Source organism: Arachis duranensis, chromosome 5 (genome assembly GCF_000817695.3).
Source record: "Arachis duranensis cultivar V14167 chromosome 5, aradu.V14167.gnm2.J7QH, whole genome shotgun sequence".
Classification (NCBI taxonomy): domain Eukaryota; kingdom Viridiplantae; phylum Streptophyta; class Magnoliopsida; order Fabales; family Fabaceae; genus Arachis; species Arachis duranensis.
In genome coordinates this window covers 58,307,197-58,315,359 of record NC_029776.3, presented here as the reverse complement: position 1 = coordinate 58,315,359, position 8,163 = coordinate 58,307,197, and the positions used below count along the sequence as shown (strand labels likewise).

Sequence of the window (8,163 nt, the reverse complement as noted above, 5' to 3'; positions counted from 1 at the left end):
TTGCAAACCATTCAGACTCTGAGAAATCATATTGACTTACTGAGTCAACATTTTGTTCTGAGCCAATATGGCATTCAAAGCATCAATTTCAAGAACTCCCTTCCTCTGAGGCGTCCCATTACTCACAGGATTCCTTTCATAAGTGTACATGAACTGGTTATTTGCAACCATGTCAATGAGTTCCTGAGCTTCTACAGGCATTTTCTTCAGGTGAATAGATCTACCTGCATAATGGTCCAATGACATCTTAGACAATTCGGACAGACCATCATAGAATATATCCAGGATGGTCCATTCTGAAAGCATGTCAGAAGGACAGTTTTTGGTCAGTTGCTTGTATCTTTCCCAAGCTTCATAGAGGGATTCACCTTCTTTCTGTCTGAAGGTTTGAACATCCACTCTAAGCTTGCTCAGCTTTTGAGGAGGAAAGAACTTGGCTAAGAAAGCCGTGACCATCTTATCCCAAGAGTTCAGGCTATCTCTAGGTTGAGAGTTTAACCATGTTCTAGCTCTGTCTCGTACAGCAAAAGGGAAAAGCATAAGCTTATAGAACTCGGGATCAACTCTATTGGTCTTAACAGTATCACAGATCTGCAAGAATTCAAAGGATCTTCTTATGGAAGTCCATGAAACTTGCGATTCTGTTGCATCAGAGAAACTAATTGAGGCTTTAACTCAAAATTGTTTGCTCCAATGGCATGGATTGAGATGCTTCTTCCGTGGAAGTTAGAATTTGGTGTAGTAAAGTCACCAAGCATCTTCCTTGTACCTCCACCATTGTTATTGGGTTCGGCCATCTCTACTTCTTTTTCAAAAAATTTTAGTAAAGTCTTCTTCAGAGTGTTGTGTTTTAGCTTCTCTTAGCTTCCTCTTCAGAGTTCTTTCAGGTTCCGGATCAGCTTCAACAAGAATGTTCTTATCCTTGCTCCAGCTCATGTGAAAAAGAAGAGAACAGAAAAGAAGAGGAATCCTCTATGTCACAGTATAGAGATTCCTTTATGTGAGTAGAAGAAGATAAGAATAGGAGAAGGAGAAGAGAAAAAAAATTCGAACACAGAGAGGAACAGAAGGTTCGAATTTTAAGATGAAGAGAAGTGTTAGTAAATGAATAAATAAATAGAAAGAGATGAGAGAGAGGGAATTCGAATATTAACTAAAAGAGAAGAAAAATATTTTTGTTTTTGTTTTAAAAATTAGTTAGTATTCGAAAATTAGGAGATGAAATAAAATTAAAATTAAAATTTAAAAAAATTAGTTAATTAAAAAGAATTTTGAAAAAGGGTGAGGAATTTTCAAAAATTAGAGAGAGAAAAGTAGTTAGGTGGTTTTGAAAAAGATAAAAAAAAGTAAAACAAACAAAAAAGTCAATTAGTTAGTTGAAAGAGATTTGAAAATCAATTTTGAAAAGATAAGAAGTTAGAAAAGATTTTGAAATTAAAGTTTTGAAAAAGATATGATTTGAAAAAGATATGATTGAAAAAGATATGATTTGAAAAAAAGATATGATTGAAAAGATATGATTGAAATTTATTTTGAAAAAGATTTGGAAAGAAAATTAAAAAGATTTGATTTTTAAAATTAGAATTAATGACTTGACTAACAAGAAATCAAAAGATATGATTTTAAAATTTAAAGTTTGAATCTTTCATAACAAGAAAGTAACAAACTTGAAATTTTTAAATCAAAACATTAATTGTTAGTATTAATTTCGAAAATAAAAGATAAAATTAAGAAAAAGATTTTGAAAAACAATTTTTAAAATTTTTGAAAATCATGAGAGAAAAATGAAAAAGATTTGATTTTTGAAAAAGATTTTGAAAAGATAAATTTTTGAAATTGAAATCTTGACTTGACTAACAAGAAACAACTAATTTTAAAAATTTTTAACTAAGTCAACTCAAAGATTTCGAAATTTATGAGAGAAATAAGGGAAAGATATTTTTTATTTTTGAATTTTTAATGGGGAGAGAGAAGAACACAAAAATGACACAAGACATGAAAAATTAAGATCAAAACACATAATGCATGCAAGAACACTTTGAATGTCAAGATGAACACCAAGAACACTTTGAAGATCGTGATGAACATCAAGAACTTATTTTTGAAAATTTTTAAGAAAAGAAAAACATGCAAGACACCAAACTTAGAAATTTTTAATGTTTAGACACTAGCAAATTGAAAATGCATATGAAAAACAACAAAAAGACACTAAACAAGAAAATCACAAGATTAAACAAAGAGAATCATGAAGAACAACTTGAAGATCATGAAGAACATATGCATGAGTTTTCAAAAAATGCACAATTTAAAAAAAAACATGCAATTGACACCAAACTTAAAATGTGACACTAGAATCAAACAAGAAACACAATCTTTTTGGTTTTGTGATTTTATTAATTTTTTTTGGATTTTTTTTCGAAAATTGATTTTGGAAAAACGAAAAAGAAGAAAAATTTTTGAAAGATTTTTGAAAACTTTTTGAAAATAAAATAGAGGTTGAAACAAGAAGAAAATTACCAAATCTGAGCAATAAGATGAACCGTCAGTTGTCCAAACTCGAACAATCCCCGACAACGGCACCAAAAACTTGATGCACGAAATTGTGATCTCAATGGCACCAACAACTTGGTACGCACAATTGTAATCTCAACTCTTTTTTCACAACTTTGCACAACTAACCAGCAAGTGCACTGGGTCGTCTAAGTAATAAACCTTACGTGAGTAAGGGTCGATCCCACGGAGATTGTCGGCTTGGAGCAAGCTATGGTCACCTTGTAAATCTCAGTCAGGCGGATTCAAATGGGTTATGGAGTTTTAATAATTAAAAGATAAATAAAACGTAAAATAAAGATAGAGATACTTATGTAAATCATTGGTGGGAATTTCAGAAAAGTGTATGGAGATGCTTTATCCCTTTTGAATCTCTGCTTTCCTACTGCCTTCATCCAATCCTTCATACTCCTTTCCATGGCAAGCTATATGTTGGGTGTCACTGTTGTCGATGGCTACTTCCCGTCCTCTCAGTGAAAATGGTCCTCTACGGTTTCTGTACGGCTAATCAACTGTCGGATTTCTCGTCTCGGATGAAAAATACCATGCACAGATATCGTATGGCTAATCAGCTGTTGGTACTCGATCGTGTAGGAATAGGATTTACTATCCTTTTGCGTCTGTCACCACGCCCTACAATCGCGAGTTTGAAGCTCGTCACACTCATCCCATCCCAGATCCTACTCGGAATACCACAGACAAGGTTTAGACTTTCTGGATCCCAAGAATGCTACCAATGGATTCTAGCTTATACCACGAAGACTCTGATCGTGAACCAGAAGGCTAAGAGATATGAATTATAGCTCGTTTGCATGTAGAACGGGAATGTTTCTCATGCACGCGTTTAAAGGTTGAGAACAATGATGAGCGTCACATAATCATCACATTCATCATATTCTTGTGTGCGAATGGATTTCTTAGAACAGGAATAAGCATGAATTGAATAGAAAACAGTAGTAATTGCATTAATACTCAAGGAACAGCAGAGCTCCTCACCTTAATCTATGGTGTGTAGAAACTCCACCGTTGAAAATACATAAGTGAAAATAAGGTAGGCATGGCCGTGAGGCCAGCCCCACAATGTCTAAGGACTAACAATGATCAAAGATGTTCCAAAAGCTTGTCCAAAGATCCCTAATACAATAGTAAAAAGTTCTATTTATACTAAACTAGTTACTAAGGTTACAGAAATAAGTAAATGATGCAGAAATCCACTTCCGAGCCCATTTTGTGTGTGCTTGGGCTGAGCATTGAAGCTTTCACGTGTAGAGGCCTTCTCTGCAGTTAAACGCCAGTTTGTAACTTGTTTCTGACGTTTGACTCTAGCTTGCAACTTGTTTCTGGCGTTTAACACCGGAATAAGGTAGAAAGCTGGCGTTGAATGCCAGTTTACGTCGTCTAAATTCGGGCAAAGTATGGGCTATTATATATTGCTGGAAAGCCCTGGAGTCTATTATATATTGAGAGCGCGCCATTTAGACTTCTGTAGCTCCAAAAAATCCATTTCGAGTGCAGGGAGGTCAGAATCCAACAGCATCAGCAGTCCTTCTTCAGCCTCTGAATCAGATTTTTGCTCAGGTCCCTCAATTTCAGCCAGAAAATATCTGAAATCACAGAAAAATACACAAACTCATAGTAAAGTCTAGAAATGTAAATTTTTCTTAAAAGCTAATAAAAATATACTAAAAACTACTAAATCATACTAAAAACTACCTAAAAACAATGCCAAAAAGCGTATAAATTATTTGCTCATCACTCCTCCGAATGAAATCCTTAAGTCAAATTCAAAAACATAAACCCTTCTCACATTTAAAATGGTCTCAAAACATAAGTCTTTTCTAAATAACTTTTACCCAAAATATAATGCTTTTCTTAAGAAACAAAGCTAAATCATAATTCTCTTTTCAATAATTCATTTTAAAACATAATTCATCACTTTCTTAAATAATTCAAATAAAATAATATAAGTCTTAAATTCGTAATTTTCTAAATAAAATTTTAAATAAAGTCTTGAATTTTATAGAAATTTCGGTAGCACCTCCCATAAAACTTACACTTTGCCACCCTCTCCAGGTCCCAACCAAAACATTTCGCAACCCTTTCCAACGGGTTCAAAACTAAATCAGTTTATAATAAAATAGAATTCAGACTTTCAATTATTAAAATCATTTCAAAATCAAACCAATTTTAGCAACCTTCATTTTAACAAAATCAGTCAATAATTCAATCAACAAACAACCATATTCATCCAAGACAAACCAGACAATTCATAAGACTTACAAAATTACTAAGAATGCATTTCGTACATCCATATCCATTTATAAAATTTCCAATTACAAAGGTAAGTTTTTAGAAAGCGCCCTACCTCAATAAGCAAACCCGTAACCCAAACGCATCATATAAAATCTTTTTTCTCGGCCCGCGGTCATTGAAAGCCGCAACCTCAGCTACAAACTATTTTCGCAGCAACCATAGCAACATCTAAAGTGACTTGCAACATTCAGAGCACGACCCTACATTACCAGAACCTCAGAGTTTACAACAAAACTTAACAGAATATATATATATGCACTAGCAGTGAGGGTTTCAGAATAGGAATACCTATTACAACAGCTCCGACAACTACCTCAGTGACAGCAGCGACCAGAAGCTCCGATGATGGTGACGGTGAGTGTAACAACTATGCAGTGATGACAACGTTGTAGAAATAAAAATGGAAACTAAAACCGAAAACACCCTAACCAACAGTGGATCTCGGCGACAATAGGTTTGTTCACCGGCAACAGAGGCATACATAGTGGCCAGAGGCTCCAGCAGCAGCGGATCTGGCGGTGACGGATCGTTCAGCGGCAGCAGAACACTCCACGACGGCTATAGCAAGTATGAACGGCGATGACACGGACTGGAGGTGACAGCGCGAATGACGGTGACATCTTCCTCTTTAACTGGCTCGTGCTCGGCGGCGACAGAGCTGGAAGGTCTTGCGACTTCGATGCAACGGCAGCTGCAGCGGAGGCGAGCCCAATCATGGCGCCATCCCTTCCTCTTCTCCCCGTTGCTCTCCTTCTCCTTCTCTTGTACGTGACAATGACTGATAAACCCCATTTATAGGGTTTATCCTTCTCTAGGTTAATTTCATACTTTAATTTACTTTTCCTTTTGTAAGTCTTCTTCTCCTACATCTCTTCTCTCTAGTTTAGCATTTAATTCTTGTAATTCTCTACTTTTATGTCCATGCACTTTTGTTTCTTCTATTTCTCTTTAATGCAATTTATGATTCATGTTCTTTTATTGTTCATTTGATTTGTTGTTATTTAATTCCTTGCAATTGAGTAGTGTAGATTTACTTTCCTTGTAATTTTACTATGCTTTCTTTTTATTGCCTTCCAAGTGTTTGATAAAATGCTTGGTTGGATTTTAGAGTAGAATTTTATTCTCTTGGCTTGGAAATGTAACTTAGGACTTCTTGAGTTGCTAATGTCCAAGTAATTGATGATTGGGATCCATTGACTCTAGTTCTCACTAATTGAATTAGTGAAGAGTTAGGACTTATGGACTAGGATTGATATAGCTCATTTGACTTTTCTTTAGTACTAGTTAGAGGATGACTTAATGGGATTGGTCCTTGCCAATTCTCACTAATATGACGCGGTCGCGTGATTGATGCGATCGCGTAAGTTGGGTAAAAGATGAGTGACGCAGACGCGTGAGGCACGCGAACGCGTCACTGTGAATTGTGCTAGGCGTGCAATTCCAGTGTCATTTTGGCGCAACTCTCTGTTTCCATTTAGGGGGCCATGAAATTCATGCGATGTGGACGCGTCGCTCACGCTTTCGCGTGGCATAAGTGTTGTGCAATTGATGCGTTCGCGTCAGGGACGCGAATGCATGGGCCATTTTGTGCTAAACGCACAACAGCCGCACGATTCCAGCCCAATTTTCTGGGCGTTGGATCTTGACGCCGATTTCCATTCCACGCCCACGCGTGGCCTGCGCGCTCACGTGGGGTGATTTTTTATGCAGTATGCAGAATGCAATGCTAATATGAATGTTATGCATGATTCCAGGTTCAATCAAAATTCAAAAACAAACAAAACAGACTAGAATTAAAACTGAAAAAGGAACGATCATACCATGATGGGTTGTCTCCCATCTAGCACTTTTAGTTAAAGTCCTTAAATTGGACATTTGATGAGCTTCCTGTTATCGTGGCTTGTGCTTGAATTCATCCAGAAATCTCCACTAATGTTTGGAATGCCAACAGTTTCCGGGGTCCCAAACAAGGCATGTAAAGCCCTTGATCAGTTCCAAACAGGTTCTCAGGCTTCCAGTGTGCTGAATGTCAGAACAGATTCCAGGATCCCAAACTTTACTTTTACACCCTTGTTTGTCTTGATCTGCATTTTTCCAGCCGGGTCGTAAGTAATCTGAATTCTCACTGCAGTGACCAAACGACTTCTGAGATCCTTTCAATTGAGCTTGACACCCATCCTTGCACCTCAAATTGAAGTGTGAAACCTCATTGAATCTTGCATACCAACTCTGAGTGTGAGTTATTTCCCTTTTACTCTTAAAGTCGTAGAGAGCTTTAAGCTGGCCATCTGTTTCAAGTAAATCATATTCAAGTGGAAAAGTAAAGATAAAAGCTAAGGATTTTACCCACTTGAAGTTTGTATTGGGTGGTAATGGCCCTGGGATAGGTGTTTCCAATGGTTTTGCAAGCTCTACTCCCTTGTGGTCTTCTATGAATTCCTCCACTTCTTTGCAAACTTCTTCAATTCCAACCATGTCTTGATTAAAGTCTTCGATATCTTCCTCATCACTTGAGTCATAATTAGAAGGTTGAGAAAAGTCTACCTCTGCATTATCTTCGTATTCACTTGGGGAAGATTCTTCTTTCTCAAAGAATTCACTTGCGGATGCAAGTTCATTACTAAGAGAACTTGACTTATGATTATCATCATCAAGGAAACTTGCGTCTTGGGTTCTTCCGTCCAGTTCTTCATAAGATACCTACTTTGGGGGTTGTGCACTATCCTCCTTAGCATCAATTGTAATTTTCTTGACGGAATTCTCCGCAACTCCGATTCCCATGGAAGTTCAGCGTCTCCTAAGTTTTCAATCAACTTTTCTTCTTTTGTAATGACAGCTTCCTCTACTTGTTCCAGTACAAAGTCATGCTCTATACTGTCTATTGGAGTTTCTATTGTCTCATTCATGCTACGTTCTTGGTGCACGAAATTGTGATCATCAATGGCGCCATCAACATGGTACGCTCAATTGCAATCTCAACTCTTTATCACAACTTCGCACAACTAACCAGCAAGTGCACTGGGTCGTCCAAGTAATAAACCTTACGCGAGTAAGGGTCGATCCCACGGAGATTGTTGGTATGAAGTAAGCTATGGTCACCTTGTAAATCTCAGTCAGGCAGATTCAAATAGTTATGGATGATATATGAATAAAGCATAAAATAAGGATAGAGATACTTATGTAATTCATTGGTGAGAATTTCAGATAAGCGTATGGAGATGCTTTGTCCCTTCCGTCTCTCTGCTTTCCTACTGTCTTCATCCAATCCTTCTTACTCCTTTCCATGGCAAGCTGTATGTT

At 36.8% G+C, this 8,163-nt stretch overlaps 1 non-coding gene across 1 annotated transcript; it reads left to right on the top strand.

The window, feature by feature from the left end:
- The first annotated feature begins 300 nt into the window (after nucleotides 1–300).
- LOC127748045 (small nucleolar RNA R71) lies at nucleotides 301–408 on the top strand. The gene has a single exon (XR_008009988.1). It is a non-coding gene; the product is annotated as a small nucleolar RNA R71 (small nucleolar RNA).
- The last annotated feature ends 7,755 nt before the right edge of the window (nucleotides 409–8,163 follow it).